The following is a 17,691-nucleotide window of genomic DNA, read 5'->3' as shown; positions in this document are numbered from 1 at the left end:
CAGAACTGAGTTTCACTGGCTCTGATTTCTAAGCTGTCTCTGCGGCACAGACAATTACACAACTCATGGAGTTTTGTTTCATTAGGATAAGACCCGGCAGTAGACAAGAAAATGCACTGAATAAGTTAAATGTGCTATACAAATGCAAAGTGCCATTATTATAAAGGGACAGAAAAGCCATCCTGTTTCCTTTCTGTATCAGCCAAATGGTCAAAGCAATGATGAGATTCTGGAGGACAATGATCACCAATTATAACACAAGGAGGTAGGTGGGGAACACGCAGCAAGAACAGCTCTGCTATTGTGGCCTTTTAGTGGTGACATCACTGCTGTTACCACTTAGCGCACCAGCATAAGGTAGCACTAGTGCCACTGGTGTCCTGGTGGGAACCAAATAAAGGAACCATTTAGGCAGGATTTACTGATAAATGACAAACTGTATGTCTTCTGAGAGAAACTGTAGAATTCTCCGCATGAGCTAGACTTTAATACATGCCATTGGGTACTTCACGTTTTTTGACAGCGGTGATACCAACTGCCAATGTTGGGTCGTTCTGAGTTATTGATAATGTATTTCAAGCACACATATTCTGGGCTTTAAAAGGAAGGTGGGTATAGGCAGAATTCAGAAGGTATAATAATTTGTAAAAAGTGTGCTTTCATTAGCAGACTAGAAGATGAGTAAGGGCACTAATTGTGAATCTCGTTCACTTGCGGAACTCTGCCTACAGCCAGCGCAGCACATAGCCAGTAATGCTTTGCTGATGGAATGAATGAATGAATGAGTGGAACAAACTCCATGGTGACTGCTACATGCTTTACATGTGCTATGTGCTTTACAAGTGTTTCACACTTGTTCTTACCACACTGCTGTGATGTGGAGATGGGGAGCTGAGACTCGGAGGGCTATGGGGTCACTTAGTAAGTGCAGGGTCTGGATTCACACCCAAATCCCTGCCCTTTCTAATAGTCCTTATGTTTCCATGCTCTAGGGATTAAAGACACGTTTCCCTACTTTTCCCAGAATACTTCCACATCTTTGAGTTTTTCAGACCAAGCTTGGCACCATCCCTGGACATTCCCGGGCATATCCATTCCCAGGATCCACCATTAGCCTCATGCGGATGGGCCCTGTTCTCTTCTCTACCATCTCTTCTCCACTGATTCTCACCCTCCAAGTCAAAAATGGGCTAAGAGGTTTTGACCAAAGGCATTGTTTCAACCTCAAGAGACTGTTGAAACTGATGTCTTGAGAGAAAGAACCTTCAGAGGACACTGCACCCTCCTTCTCCTGGCCCTTCGGCAGCTGCATGTCAGCCAGGGCTGCCATAACACAGCAGCTAGGTGGCTTTAGCCACAGGCATTCATCTTCTCACAGGTCTGGAGGCTGGAAGTACTAGATCAAGGTGTCAGCAGGGTTGGTTCCTTCTGAGGGTTCTCCGCTTGGCTTGTGGATGGCCACCTTCTCACTGTCTCCACATGATCATTCCTCTGTGTGTCCGTGTCCTAATTTCCTCTTCTTTAAGGACACGAGTCATACCAGGTTAGGGTCTACAGGGTAAATCCATCTGACAGCAATAATTTAAGCATAGCTTTAGAATGGCCCTATATGGCAGACGCATCTGAATGTGTGTTCCAAGCTGGGGAACCTGTGTGTGGCCAACCCAGAGACTCATACCTTATCTATGATAAAAATCTGAGCCCCTCAGCCCCTACCTGTCCCACTTGTCAGGGACATGCACTGCACAGGGGATTGAGGCCCTGAGCTTTGGGTTGAATGAGGGTTGCCATGTGGGGGTCATTAGGGGACAGTGTTAAGTGAAAATGTCTTATAAGCTGCATGATGTTTGCAGGAGGTTGTGGTTTTCTTGCCTACCCTGCTGCCACTGGGCCCTGTGGTTATCCTGTCTGGCCCACCGCCTACTGGACTGTAGGAAGGTGGATGTGTTGTCCAGCCCACTGCCACTGCACTGTAGGAAGGCGGATATTTTGTCTAGCCCATCACTGCTGGACCATTTTTGTATATAAGGCAGTTCTCCTGTCCAGCTTGCCGCCACTGGACTCTCTCCCCTGTATGGAGGCCCCTAATAAAACCCCATGTCTCATTTGCTAGCTCTGGGTCTCCTCTTCAGACTCTTGAATCTGGTACCCTCCCTACTGAGGTTAATAGGGTTTTGGCATAATAGGGCCCACCCTAATGACCACATTTAACCTAATTGCCTCTTTGAAGACTCTGTCTCCAAATACTTACTGTCCCATTCTGAGGTACTGGGGGTTAGGGCTTCCACATATAAAATTTGGGAGGACATGTTTCAGTCTGCAGCCAGATCTCTGCACCAGAGAAGAGTTTTCATGGAAACAACATCCCATTGGTTAGGAGAAATGATTTACCTGCCCTTGAATTCTGTTCTTTGGTGAATGGCAAATAGAGTGAATAGTGAGCTTCTGGGTTTTAATTTTCCTAGCACTTTCTCATTATCCCAGATGTGCTTCAGAGAAAGAAAGGGCAAGACTTGGATGCTCTTTCATTGGGTTTTATTGTGTTTATCAAGATCAAAAGCAAAGTTATCCTCAGTAAAGTCTGTGAAGACTTTCCCCCACCATTCTCCTGGAGAAAGGGCCCAAACAGAAGGGACTGGGTCCCGCCTCTCCATGCTACCACACCTCTTGCAGGGAGCAGAGTGCAGAGCCTGTGCCTTGGACCTAGATGGTTGGCTCAACACATGTTGGACAGGGCATGGGTCATTCGTCATTCTAATTAGCTCCAGTGCCTGTCTCCCCAGCAGGCACAGAGTCAGGACAAAATCCACATCTGCCATGTGAACTTCTGCAGAGGTGCCAATTGCTGAGTAGGGCCAAAGTCATGTCATTATTGTAACTATTTCTGTTTATAGGATGTCACTTCCCAGGAGATCCCAGGCACTTCATTGCCCAGAAGTTGTCACTTGAGAGCAGGACAGCATTGACCCATGCTGGGGCTGAAGGAAGTGATGAAGGGCCCTGACCACCCGTGGTGCTATGCTGGCTGCCCGGAAGCCATGGCATGCATAAGCTTCTGGAGAGGCCACTGGGGGGTGTCACACTGCTATGCAGGGAGTGGAAGGGGGGCTCGGGTTCTTTTTTTTTTTTTTTTTTTTTTTTTGCTGGAGGAGGCGAGGTTAGCTAGACGTGGAAGATTGGTTCTCAGTGGCTATCTTTGTGCTGCTATAACAAAATACCCTAGACTCAGTGGCTTAACAACACAAATGTATCTCTCACAGCTCTGGAGGCTGGGAAGTCCAACATTAAGGTGCCAGGCAATTCAGCATCTGTAGAGGGCCACTTCCTGGTTCATAGACAGCTGTCTTCTTGGTGCAGCCTTACGTGGTGGAGGGGCAAGCTCTCCTGCACCCTTTATCAGGACACTAATCCCATTCACGAGGGCTCCACCCTCACGTTGTCATCTAATCCTAATCAACTCCCAGAGACCCCACTTCCTAACACCATCACATTAGGGGGTAGCATTTCAACATGTGAATTTTGGGGGGAGATGAACATTCAGCTCGTAACAGAGGCTTAAGTGTTTTTTTCTATAACAACATTTATTAAGGTCTTATATGTGGTATAATATGCCAGACGTTGTACAAAGTGCTTGGTTGGATGATCTTACTCGCGACAGCCCTGGGATGTAGACATCATTATGGTCCCCTTTACACTGAGGAGGAAATTGAGGGACAGAGAAGTAACCTAAGCTAGTACATGCAAAGCCGGGGTTTGAATCCAGGCAGTCTTTCCTTGGGGCATGCTATTTCATTTTTTGTTATTAATTGTTTTAGTTATAAAAATAATGTGTTCATATTTTCACTAGTAAAATGGTGCAAAGTTGATATGAAGAAAATATTAATAAGCTGCCCCACCCTTGTCCTTCCCAACTCTCTGACACAAAAGCTGGGTTTGTATCCTCCCATCATGCTGTATCTCCACGCGCATTTAGACAGACAAATACGTGTATGCACAGATATACACTCCAGCTCAGTTTTTTTGTTTCTCTTTCCTAATAATGGAAAAGTTGTTTTCTTATAACTAGTTTTTTCCCCACATACCATTATATCACCGATACCCCTGTAGGTCAATAGCTATAGTTTTCTCTTAAAAATAATTATACAAGCTTTCATAATATTCCATAGTACACACAATTTATTTAGTCATTTTCATATTTATGGACCTTCTGTATATTTTCAGTTCTGTTTGTTTGGCCCCAACCCTGCAATAAACACCTTTGTGGGCTTATATCCCAGGAGTGACATTGTCAGGCAAAAGGGTATATGAATTTACACTTTTCTTTTTTTTTTCCTTTTTTTTATTATTATTATACTTTAAGTTTTAGGGTACATGTGCACAATGTGCAGGTTTGTTACATATGTATACATGTGCCATGTTGGTGTACTGCACCCATTAACTCGTCATTTAGCATTAGGTATATCTCCTAATGCTATCCCTCCCCCATCCCCCCACCCACAACAGTCCCCGGAGTGTGATGTTCCCCTTCCTGTGTCCATGTGTTCTCATTGTTCAATTCCCACCTATGAGTGAGAACATGCGGTGTTTGGTTTTTTGTCCTTGCGATAGTTTGCTGAGAATGATGATTTCCGGTTTCTTCCATGTCCCTTTATTGCGGCACTATTCACAATAGCAAAGACTTGGAACCAACCCAAATGTCCAACAACGATAGACTGGATTAAGAAAATGTGGCACATATACACCATGGAATACTATGCAGCCATAAAAAATGATAAATTTATACTTTTCTAAAAATTGTCAGATTACTTTCTCAAAAAGGTCAAAGCAGATGTATTCCCACCAGCAGTATAAGAGGGTGTCTTTTTCCCCACACCAGCATCACCATGACTGGATGCTCCGGGGTGCGGGCTGGCCTGTCGCAGAGGCAGCCTTCTGTCCTCAGCCCCAGGTGCAGCCCGAGGTAGATGCAGAATTGAGCAGTCAGGAACTTCTTCTCAGAGACCAGCTTTCTCAGTCTCAGCAGCACATTTCAACCCACTGGGGGATGTTTAAAACCCAAGGATCCAGATGCAGGACCCCACCCCCAGAGAGTCTCACCTGATTGGTCAAGGGGGCACAGACAGTGGTGTTTTCAAAGGCTCTCAGAGGATTCTGATGGCCTGCCAAGGTGGAGACTTCTACTAGAGACCTTGCAGACACCAAGATCCTAACTGCTCTTTCCCCTCTCTTCCCTTCCCCCTCATTTCTTCCCCACTCCTCGGGCCCTGTCCTTGCTGGTCAGGGGAGACTTCGATGATATAGCATCCTCTACCTTTACTGTCCTGGGCCTGCGGAAACACATTGGTTGTAAGGGCTAGCTTTTAATTTCCAAGTCCGAACCTCATCATTGAATTGGAAACTCAGAGGTGAGATTAGGGCCTCAGCATTTTATAAATGCTGCCAAGATAGCTCCAGTGTGCAGGCAGGGGCAAACCATTGCCCTGTTTCTTTCCAGAGCAGGAAACACTTCTGACCTCTCAAGGTCCATCTGTCCTGGCTGGTCAAAACCTTTTTTCTACCTGTTGGAGGGGCCAGGAGATTTTGAGGAGCCAGTGACCTAGTGTCTGCATCCCACATGGGCCTGCACTCATGAGGGGAGAGGGCTGGCCAAGGTAGACGTGACCACCAGACCAGCTGAGCCACGATGGGCAGCTTGAATGTGTTAATGAACATGAAGCCTGCTTAGCAGAGGGGCTCAAACTTTGCTGCACATTACAATCACCTGGGGGAAATTTAAAAAATCCTGATGCCCAGAATTCATCCCAAGCCAATTAAGTCATAATCTCTGGGGATGAGACTCAGCATCAGTATTTTACAAAACTCCCCAAGTGACTCCACTGTGCAGCTAAGTTGGAAAAATCAGTGCCCTAGGGAGCATTTTGCAATGTTAGTTATCATGGTTAGGGCACTGAGTTTCATCAGCCTGGCTGTGCTGATGGGCAGCTACTGCTTTCCTATTAGCATTGCTGCCTTTACCTGCCTGGTTGCCTCTTTCAAGCCTCCCTACCCAGTTCTTGAGCTAAGAATAGAGTTTCCAAAGCAATTTATTTCCTAAAAGATAGAAGTTCATCTTTTTTCATGAGGCAAAAATATTCCTAGTATTTTTATACATGTGAACATTTCCTGGTTCTGCAGGAATCTGTTGACTCTGTTAGCCCCATCACCCACTGCCAGCTCATTCAGCACGCAGCAGGTATTTAGGCAGAACAAGATGAGCACCTGCATATTCTCCCTGCAGCACACCTGAGTCACTGCTGCTCTGCAGGCCTCCCACCTCAGCCTGCAACGTATTCCAACTCAAAGCGAGCAGCGGTGTACCAATCATGTGATGAATGAGGCCAGAGTTTCAGTGGATTGGATTCTGTAATACACCTCTCAGAGGTGCGCCTTTGGTGGAGTAAGAACATGAACTGCTGTTCAGGAGGTAGGGGCATGGGCCACACCAGTGCACACTGCAGGTAGTGAGGAGGTAGGTGCGTGGGTCACACCAGTGTTTAGGAGGTGGGGGCATGGGCCACACCAGTGCACACCGCAGGTAGTAAGGTGCAGGGTGGCAGGTGGAAGGACGGTGTGTGTCCCGCCTGGTGTGAGCAGGCTGCATCACCTACAGAGCAGGACCTCCATGAGTCTCAGGTCATCAGAGAGGAGTGGAGACACAGCCCCTTTTCTCCTAGAAGCAGCGGCATGGGAACAATGAGAAGGCTCTCTCCAGGGCAGCGTGGCCCTGCAGGGTCCTAACAGCTCTGAAAGCCAGCAGGGGCTTTCTGCAAAAGCTAAAGTCAGCAGCAGATAATATGATGCAGGATTATGCACACTTGAATCCCCTGGGGAGCTTTTAAAACCCAGGGATCCAGAGGCAGGGCGCCATCCCCTGAGTCTCATTTAACATTTTATTTTGAAAAATGTCAAATATAAGGGGATGTTGGAAGAGCGGCATAATGAACACCTACGTAGCCTTCACCAAGATTCGCCGCTTATTCAGTTTGCCACATTTGCCTTCTCGGCTCTTCCCCATCCCCCGTGTATGTACAGCACATACTTTTTTTTTTGCTGGACCATTTAATTGTACACATCATGGATCTGCATCCCCAAATACATCCTCCGACATAACCACAATACCACTGTCACACCAAAGAACATGGCTATAATATTGTCACCTAGTCATAGTCACATTTCCCCTAGTTTCCCTATAGTGTTCTTTATGGTTGTTGTTGTTGTTTTTTAAATTCAGGATCCAATCAAAAAATCACACATTGCACCAGGCACGGTGGCTCATGCCTGTAATCCCAGCACCTTGGGAGACTGAGGCAGGTGGATCACCTGAGGTGAAGAGTTCAAGACCAGCCTGACCAATGTGATGAAGCCCCATCTCTAGTAAAAAATACAAAAATTAGTTGGGCGTGGTGGCAGACTACAGTAGCCTGTAGTCCCAGCTACTCAGGAGGCCAAGACAGGAGAATTGCTTGAACCTGGGAGACGAAGGTTGCAGTGAGCCGAGATCACACCACTGCACTCCAGCCTGGTCAAGAGTGAGACTCCCTCTCAAAAAAATAAAAATAAAAAAAATCACACATTGCATCTAGTTGTTGTGTTTTCCATAGTTTCCTTTAATCTAGAACCATTTCTCCACTTTTTTTGTGACACTGACCTCTTCTGAAGAGTGCCGAATGCGGGTAGTTTTTAAAAGTTCCCCATGTATTTCTAATGAGCAGCAGGATTAGGAAGCACTGCAATCAAAGGCTGCATGCTTTGCTTTCCCCATATAAATATGTGGGAAAATGAACAGGAAGCAGGGCGCTGGCCTGGGGCCCCCTTCATTCTTGGGAAGAGCCGCATGTGCCTTCCATGCACAGCCCTGGCCCCTTTCCACAGTGGTGTTTAGTTTTAGTTATGCAGAGTCACAAGCCACTCTGATCAATACCTTTTCTGGTGGCTCAGCACCTTCGCCTCTTCTTTTCCCCTCCCTCCTGGGATCCCCGGCTCCCATTCTGTGATTTTTGTGCTGGATGTTCAAGGTATTGAGCCTGTGACAGGAATCGCTTGAGCAACCTCACAGAGGACGGTGAAGGGAGGGGACATGGTGGTGTCTGCTCTCTCTGTAGCAGCAGCAGTGAGGGGTTGTTGTGAATGTTCTGCAGAGAGGGATATCTCTCCCAGGCTGCCACAGTACCCTACTCCAGCCATACTGAATTAAGCACCATTCACTTGCCCTTCGTCTTCCTTCTTCCTTCACTTTTTTTCTCTTTCTCTTTTTCTTTTCTTTTCTTTTCTTTTTTTTTTTTTTTTTTTGAGCTGAACCTACCCATTCTTTAAGACTCAGCTCACATCATCACTTCGGGGAAGCCTTTTGCTTCCTTCCTCAGTTGGAGTCTGTGTACTTCTGGGGCTCCCCTAGTACCCCAGGCTGATGACTACCCTAGCACTTACTAGGGAGCACTGCATTTTTCTTTCCGCAGCTAGACCAGGAGCTGCCGGAGGACAGGGACTGAGTCTGTTATGAGTCCAACACCAGTGCCCACACATTGTAGGTGTCCAGTAAATGTTTGGTGAATGAAAGCAAAAGAGGTGTGTTCAGTTCTGAGAATTCTACAGTCACAGTTCTCCAGGTTACAATAATAGAATATTAGGGCTAGGGTGGGGACAAAAATGACTTCATCTTGGATGCTGATCCGCCATGTTCACTTCTGATTAGCCCTAGTCCCAGGAATGGCTCTTAATTCCCACTTTACTTACTGTCTCCACAGTAAGAACATGTCAACCTTGATGTCATCAGACAAATTACAGGCAATGACGCACATAGCATCCTTGCCTGTTCTGGAGGGTCACCTTTGATTGTCTTGCTAGAGCACGTGTACCCTCTCCCTGTGGTATATAAGCCTTGGGTCTGAGGAGTAACAATGCAGAGATCTACCTGTCTTGTGGCTGCCCAAGACCACACTTTTATCTGTACATTCCCTCAGTCAATGACCCGATACCAACAAACTGGATTTGTCTGCCCCCTTCTTTGGTGTCTCAGCTCCTTCAGCATTTGGGAGGTTTGCATGTATGTCTCTTTAATGGAAAAGCTAGAAAGGATCTTAGTGAATTCTGGCCTCGCTCTTTCATTGAAGGTAAACAAAAGTGCAGAGAGAGAGACCTGCCTCAATGCCACAAAGTGGTAGAGTTAGTCAGGACTAAGCCTGTCTCGTGTTTCCCTGACACCAGTGTTTTTTCCCTATGATACCATTCACCTTTATTTCATTAGACTGTTTATTGATTTCATATGTCCAAATCCTATTGACTTTTCATTATTCACATGTGGATAATTTTTCATATTATTATGTACTTTAAAAATCCAACCTCTAATTGGCTGCCTCTCCTTTCCTTTCTTTTTTTTTTTTTGAGACAGAGTCTTGCTCTGCCACCCAGTCTGGAGTGCAGTAGCGTGATCTTTGCTCACTGCAGCCTCTACCCCTCTACCTCACGAGTTCAAGCAATCCTCCCATCTCAGTCAGCCTCCCAAGTAGCTGGGACCACAGGTGTGTGCCACCACACCCGGCTAATTTTTGTATTTTTAGTAGACATGGGGTTTCACCATGTTGTCCAGGCTGATCTCGAACTCCTGACCTCAAGTGATCTGCCCGCCTCAGCCTCCCAAAGTGCTGGGATTATAAGTGTCAGCCACCGCTGCCTTTCCTTTCTGACCACAAGAAAGAAAAGTTCATTTGAATCAAAGTTTAAGCACAATGTAATCAGGAGAGCAAATCTATTGGATGAAAAGCAATAAGCCCAAAACACACTTCAACCACCCCCAACCTCAAATAAGGAATTCTGTACTGCTTTGAAACAGCATGGAGAGACACCCCCTGCCCCCGCCCCACCCTCAATTGGTGTGGATGATTGAGAGTTAACCACAAAGTTCACAGAAGCAGCTTTTCTTCTCTCTCTACCCCATTGTGGGCTTGGCCAATGAGCAATGTGGGTCCTGGGATGGTCCGAGAATATTGCTATTCAAGTGGTCCATGACTTGAATAGCTTAGTGAACCAGCAGCTTTGGCATCACCTGGGAGCTTGTTATAAAGGCAGAATCTCATGCCCCACCCAGACCTGTGGGATCATAATCTGCATTTTAACAAGATCCTTGTATGCACATTATTTTGAGCAGCATGGCCGAGAACCCCAGCTGTCAAGTTCAGAGCTGGTAGGCTGTACCCGCTCTTCAGCACTTACTGGGCATCCACCTTGTGTGGCCTTTTTAGACGTCACCAAAGAAATGAACATCCTGCCCTCATTGTTATCTTGTCCTTATTGACATACCTTTCCCACCTCATCAGTTTCACTCCTCTGGGTGTGCCCCTGGTGCTGCTGAGACCCTCTCTGTCCACTAGAATTCCCACCATCTCACTGTTGCAGGGTCCTCCTGCCATGCAACTATCCTCTGACTCACCCCATCCTGCTCCCTGTCTCTGGTCATGCTGCCTCCATGGGCAGCTCTGGTTTTCTCTATCTTCCTTAAGTTCCCCAGCAATCCTGCCATCCCTCAACCCCTTCTCTCTCAGCCATGGATGCTCTTGAGTAAGTGGAGGTTGTTGATGCTGAGTTCCCTATTTCCCCCTTCCACTTCCTGTCCTCACCTCTCCAATCCTCTCCCATCTCAGGGCCCCTCTCCTCTCAGGGCCCCATTTTAATGCTGCCTCATGATTCAGTCCCCCTCTGACTCACTCTGGAACATATCCAGACCAGCTCCATCTTTTGAGTACCTTCTCTCTCTCATTGTTATCCAGCTCCTCTTTTCCCCTGTCTTAAAACACATTTCATCTTCCTTGTTCTAAAAAATTGCATTGGCCTTAGTAACCCTTCACGCTACCAACCCACACATTTCTTTTTTCATATGTTGCCCAATTCTGGAAAGAGTCCCTTGCACTCCCTGCCTGCGCTTCCTGACTCCTACGCATCTCAGAATCCCTTGCAGTCCGGCAGATGTGCCTCTCCTTCTATTGAAACTGCTGATTGAAGGTCACCAGTGACGTCCCAATTGCCAAATCCGATAGACTGACTTGTTTGTCCTGTTCCCCTTTGACCTCTCTGTAGTATGAGATGACTAGTCTCCTGCTCCTCTTTGGCTTCCTGGCATGAGACCATTTTAGTTTTCCTCCTGTCTTGTGCACTCATGTCTCTCCTTTTTCTCTCCTCCTTTCTCACACCCCAAATACAGGTGTTCATGCACCTTCTGCCCTTGTTTTCCTCTTGCCCTGTACTAAGAGTTTCTACTGGCAGCCTGTGGATCAGAGATGTCCTGCAAATTTGTTTTCATTTGACTCATTTAATATTTTAGGAACCTGAAAACCCCACACAAAAATCTGGGTTTCAAGCTGCTTTTGAAAAAACAAAACAAAACAGAACACAGGACCTGGAAATAGTGGATTCGTATTCTTCAGGACAACAATCAGCTGGAGTGGGTAGCTGATTAACCCTTTAGATGGGGTGTCTGCCCTCAGATCACTTCCATGACCACCATGTGCGTCTGTCTAGCACCACATGCTTTTGAGTGTGAGCCACTTGTGCTCCTGAGTAAGTGTGGGCCCTCGCCTAAGTGTGGGCCCTCCCCAGGGCTCATCTCCTCCAATGCCGAAACATCTATCATCGTTCATCTTCTAGCGGCTCCAAATCTATGCATCTTCTCCTGCTTTCTCTCTCTCTTGAACTCCAGGAATGTGCTTCTAACTATCTTGGGCATCTTTACCTGGTTTTTCTTATTGTACCTCAAACTCAGTCTTGGAGTTAGGAGTGCTTATGAATCACACTTACCCACCTCTTTGAGTTTTGAATCAATTGAGAACAGACACAAGAGACTAGATGAGAGCCGAAGAACCATGTGGTATCCAGCCAGCTGCATGGAAGGGCATGGCAGGACTCCAGCACCTTCAAGTGTAGGAGAGAGAGAGTATTGAAGAGGGGTGGGCCCGCTCCAGGCTTGTGTTGCCAAGGAGGCAGTCTCTGGACCTGACCACGTAAACCTACCACATACTTGCAGGAGTAGAGAAAGAGGGTGCCTGCAGTTTAAGGGCAGGCAAGTCCAGGAGCAAGAGAAGCCAGGCCACAGGCTTCCTGCCTAATACTTCCCCAAGATGTGGAAAAGTTGGTGGAAATTCCTATTTTATGGGTTGAAGCAGGAATACAGAAAGAGGAAGAGAAGGGTTCAGGGTTCTCTCTTCCTCCAACCTGCCGTCTACTCATTACAGTAGTACCCCCTTATCCATGGGGCATATGTTCTGAGATCCCTGGTGGAGATTCCTGAAGCTGCAGATAGTACCAAGCTGCGGTATATCCTATGTTTTTCCTATCCATACATATCTATGATAAAGTTTTACTTATAAATTAGGCATAGTAAGTGATTAATTTTATTAGTTATTATTAATAACTAATAAAATAGAAAAATTATAACAATATACTGTGATAAAAGTTATATGAATACGGTCTCTCTCAAAATGTCTTATTGTACTGTACTTACCTATTTTCAGATGTGGTTGATCACAGGTAATTTAAATAGTAGAAAGTGAGACTACAGATAAGGGGTACTGCTGAATTGCTTTACAGCATGTTCGTTCACCCATTTTAGTTAATTGAGACACTGTCTTCCATGTTACTTGGGATTTACACCACATCTCTTGTCTTTCTGTGGATTCTATTTCCCGAGTGCTTCGTGAATTACAGCCTCCTCCTCCAGGCCACTGCTCGAAGAGCTCAGACTCTCATTTCTTTGCCTGGACTATTACAGAGGCTTCCTAGTTTGTTTGCTTTTTGTTTTTCTTGGTCTTTGTTCAAGTCCTTAGGTCTCCTCCTCCATTCACCCTTCACATTGTTGGAATGATCTAAGCAAACCTTGATCATATATAATTTCCATACCCAGAAATCTCTGGATCCCAGTTTTGGAGAATAAGTGACCACTAAAGGACTTGGCATGGCTCCTAAGGTGCTCTGTGACTTCCCCTAACATATCTTTTAACCTTATTGCAATCTGCTTTCTTTCAAACACCCATTTTCTCAGCCAGCATTTATCAAGTATGTATTTGCTATGTGCCAAGGAGGGTGCCAAGTGCTGGGAAGAGAGATGCATAAGTTACAGTCACTGCTCTGTGATTTGCGATCCTCATGCCATTACTGACACCATTTTATCACTTGGAATGTTCCTCTCTGTTGGCTAAAATGTTATCTTTACATTTCAACTCAAGTGTCTTCTCTTCTATGAAGCCTTTTCTATTCCACTAAAGAAATAATTTCTGCCCTCTCTATTTTACTGGATTTTTTAAAGCATCTTCTTCCTGCATAATGATATCTTGTGTACATGCTTTATCTCCCTTACCTGGCTGTAGTCTTCCTGAGGGCCAAGGATATATCTTTTTCAACCTTGAGTTCCCCACACAGCCTGTGCAGTCCTTGCGCATTTGGGGCACTCCATAGATGAGTGTCTTTAAAATTGCATCTCCTCTGAAGCAGAAAATGAAACAAACCCAGAGAAAAATGTTTTAACACACAAATAGATTAAACGTGATCCTGGGTATTACTAAATATAGCTGTACAGAGATGAATATGTCATAATTAATAACACATTTGTGAGCCATCTACTATCCCTTTTGAAACAAAATGGTATTTAACATATTTAAATAACGTTTCTTCATCTCTTCCTTTTCATTCCTACTGCAACCAACTTAGGTTTTTAATCTTTCTCTCTCTCTCTTTTTTTTTTTTTTTTTTTTTGGAGACAGGGTTTTTGCTCTGTCGCCCAAGCTGGAGTGTCATCATGTGATTTTAGCTTACTGCAGTCTTGAGCTACTGGGCTCAAGTGATCCTCCCACTTCAGCCTCCTGAGTAGCTGGGATTATAGGCATGAGCCACCATGCCTAGCTCTAATCATTTTACTTTTAAGAACCAGAGGGTGGGCGCAGTGGCTCACATCTGTAATCTCAGCACTTTGGGAGGCTGAGGTGGATGGATTGCTTGCATCTAGGAGTTTGAGACCAGCCTGGGCAACATGGCAAAACCCTGCCTCTACAAAAAATACAAAAATTAGCCAGGCATGGTGATACCCGACTGTAGTCCTGCCTACTCAGGAGGCTGAGGTGGGAGGATTGCTTGAGCACGGGTGATCAAGGCTGCAGTGAGCCTTGATCATGCCACTGCACTCCAGCTTGGGTGACAGAGCCAGACCCTGTCTCAAAAAAAAAAAAGAACCAGGAAGTTTTGTTGGCTTCTCTAAAGCCTGTTGCCAACTTTTGCCAATCCATTTATCACGACTCCAATAATTATTTCTGCTAACACTACTGTGCATGTCACTCTCATGCTTAGGGGCCTTTGATGGTTCCTCACTGCCTGTTGCATCAGGTCCCAACTCCTTAGCCTGACCTTCATGGCTGTCCCCAAAGGCCCTTTCCCCAGGCTGTTGCCCTGGTTCTCCCTAGCTTCAAGCCCGGGCCAGCCGGGAACCTCCCCTCCATTCAGGTGCCATATCTTCCCTAGATGATAAAGGCTTGTCTAAAGTCCACTCACTTTCACGACATTGTTAATGACCATTTCAGCTGGGAATAGGTTCTTCTCTCACCTTTAGCAGTTGTTCCCAAACCTGGTTGCATATGCACAGCATTTAAAATACAAATCCCTGGGCCCCACCCTCTGGAAATTCTGAAGAGAACTTGGGAATTTGCATTTTTATTAATATCTATGAAGGGATTCTGATGTGCAACAGTTTTGGGAGCCAGTGACTCTTGGGACCCTACAAGCTGAAGGTCTTGTCCTGCTGTGTGTTGTGGGTATTTACGTATCTTTTTGATCTCTCCTTCTGGATTGTACTCTTCCTAAAAGCAGGATTGCATTTGGATCACCTGGCAGGATATCTATCTGGCTGTCAGTAATAGGATAAATTACTCAACAAATATTTATTCAATGAATGAATGAATACATGCATGAGAGACTCCTTTGAAGAGGTGAGACTTGAAGGGTAGCAGGAACTTGTAATGTAGCTGGGAGTTGAGAGGAGGAAATTCAAGCAGAAAGAAGAGTGTCTAGTATGAATATTTTGTGCAAGATGCAGGTGATAATCAGACCCCTGGAGACTCACTTTGAAATCTCTTTGCTTCCAGGGTTTAAAATATTCCTCATCGATTAAATTATTTCCAGTTTGGGAAGATGCTCATCATTTTAAGAATTTTCAATATCTGTCTTATTATTTGGTTGTTTCATTCTGGCTCTCGATGATCAACTGGGTGTTTTTAAAATAGAATGTTTCAGCTCTTCCAGGATCTAGTCCCTGAGGTTGCTCTGGCAACCACCTTGAAAACTCCAGAGAGCATTATCCTAAGTTGCCAAACTTCTCAGATTTTCTGGCTGCCACACCATTTTTCAGTAGTGCCCTGACAAAAGGTTAACATGAAATAATCTCAATTAATTAGCTCAATCTCCTAAAATCCTTTCAAAAAACCCAAGCATGCTTAACATCCTTGTTGTTGAATGTTCCTTTCTTGACTGTACTGTTATTGAGCTCTGGATCTTTAGCAGCTGGTCAACCAGGTATCAAACACACATTGCCCAGGAGACCTGCTGCAGTCCAATAGTTTATTGAAATCATAATCAGTGCACCTGTAGCTTCCAGAAAGTGTCTTTGGTTTTACTGAAAAGCCAACCAGAGAAAGAACATTTATCTGCTGAGACGTGTATGTGATTTTGATTATCATGGCAAAGTCTTTGCACAGTTCCAGGTATTGTTATTGACACCTCAGCTCTCACCTTGCTTTGATTATTCAATGTGCACATGGTGTGTGCAGGTTCAGGGGTTTATTTCTGTAAGTCCACATGTGCTGTTGGTACCAGAGTCAGGGCTGCAGTCCTGTTTGAGTCACTAAAAGGCAATATAACTTCAGGAAAGTTACTCTGAGTTCTCTGAGCTTCACTTTCCTATCTGTAAAGTAGGGATTATAAAAGCACCTACTTCATAGGTTGTTGCAAGGAATACATGTGATAATATAATAAAACACCACAGTGGTTGGGGCTGAATAAACATTAGCCACTATTATTATCAAGCAGCTTATATACATATAGCCCAGTTTATTGGAAGAAAAGAGAAAAGCATAAGCTCTTTTCTACCAAGATGAAATCTGTTTATTTTAGTATTAATACTTTAGCCTCACTGAGTTTTGCTCCTCTGGTTTCAATGCAACTTTTTTAAAATTAAAATTAAACTTTTTATTTTTTGAGACAAGGTCTCATTCTGCCACCTAGGCTGGAATGCAGTGGCATAATCACAGCTCACTGCAGCCTCAACCTTTTGGGCACAAGTGATCCTCCCACCTCAGCCTCTCGAGTAGCTGGGACTACAGGCATGCACTACCACACCCAGCTAATTTTTGTATTTTTTGTAGAGATGGGATTTCACCATGTTGTCCAGGCTGGTTTTGAACTCCTGGGCTCAAGTGATCCACCCCACTCAGCTTCCCAAAGTGCTGGGATTACAGGTGTGAGCCACCGTGCCCGGCCTCAGTGCAACTTTTAACTGGTGTATAACATAGAGCATTAATGTTGGCTGTCTTTTAAGCAGCCTCTACAAGGCCTGCACTCCCTGAAATTAAAGCACCCTTTAGTTGGAAGGTCCCAGACGAGATGACACTGTTAGCTCTGATTTTTCAGAGTTTTGTATCAGAACAGTGTCACAAAAACATATGTCTTTGTAAGACCCCACCCCCACCACTCCTTAAACTCACTGAGAATCAGCTTGTTGGGACCAACTTCTCAGGTGCCACCAAGGGAAAATATGAAAGATAATGGGGAGTCACCAGTGGTGGGAGCAGAGACAAGATGTGTGCTGGCTGTTTCCTTTGCTCTCTTCAAGGGAGCAAATATGCACATGGAGCCTCGCTTGTCATGGAGTGTTGGGAGCAGCTTCCTTTACACTTCCCAGTGTGTACAGAGGACATGTTCCATTGTGTGCCTTGCACACATTCCTTGTGCCATGGTTTGAGGTGATATAAATTCTGCCAGGCCCAGGGCTCTGGTACTGTTAGGCCCTGAATAATGTCTGTTGAGTGTGGATGGATGGAATGAGCTGCCCATGATTGAAATTCCAGGGAGAAGTGATTAATCAGACCTCAGGGTCACTCCATTCATCCACCAGTTGATTAAGTTATTATTGAACACCTACGCTAGGACCCATGACAGCCACGTCCCAGAGAGCTGTGGGGGCTCCAGGAGAAGCACGGACTGTCCCCAGCTTATAAATGGTTGTTTGCATTCCAGAAATTTACCTGTGGGTTGATCATTTCAAATGAAAACCTAACGTTCAGTCTTCAGACTAATCCAGATCTCACCTTACGTAGTAAGGAACAGGATCAATATTTCTGCAGCTGTCCTATCTCCACATCAAGTTGTGCTCATCTAATATGCCTTCTTGAAAACAACCAATCAACAAAAAACCCCTTGTTCCCACGCATCTCCCTAGTTACTGCCCTCTTCCTGCCTGCTTTCCATGGCCACACTTTCCTAAATGATGTGTGAAGTGGCAGTGACTCAGCGTCACCAAATCCAGGGGGCATTTTTCATTCTGCATGATATTCATCTTCATTAGCAGTGTCTGGCAGCCATGTCTCCATCTTTAAACTTTCAGTCCCCCTGGCTTTCCTGACTCCA

At 45.3% G+C, this 17,691-nt stretch overlaps 1 protein-coding gene and 1 long non-coding RNA gene across 3 annotated transcripts in view; one reads left to right on the top strand and one right to left on the bottom strand.

Moving 5' to 3' along the window:
• The window catches only part of CNIH3 (cornichon family AMPA receptor auxiliary protein 3), a 126,544-nt gene that overhangs the window by 83,543 nt on the left and 25,310 nt on the right, over nt 1-17,691 (top strand). The gene's annotated exons all lie outside the window — the stretch shown is intronic.
• On the bottom strand, nt 3,570-15,325 carry LOC129047812 (uncharacterized). Its single transcript, XR_008509580.1, has 3 exons — nt 15,134-15,325; nt 13,382-13,506; nt 3,570-3,694 (listed from the first exon to the last, which is right to left on the bottom strand). It is a non-coding gene; the product is annotated as an uncharacterized LOC129047812 (long non-coding RNA).

This window comes from Pongo abelii, chromosome 1, assembly GCF_028885655.2.
Source record: "Pongo abelii isolate AG06213 chromosome 1, NHGRI_mPonAbe1-v2.0_pri, whole genome shotgun sequence".
In the NCBI taxonomy this organism is placed as follows: Eukaryota; Metazoa; Chordata; class Mammalia; order Primates; family Hominidae; genus Pongo; species Pongo abelii.
Note: the sequence above shows the minus strand (reverse complement) of the source record. Positions and strands in the feature narration are given on the sequence as shown.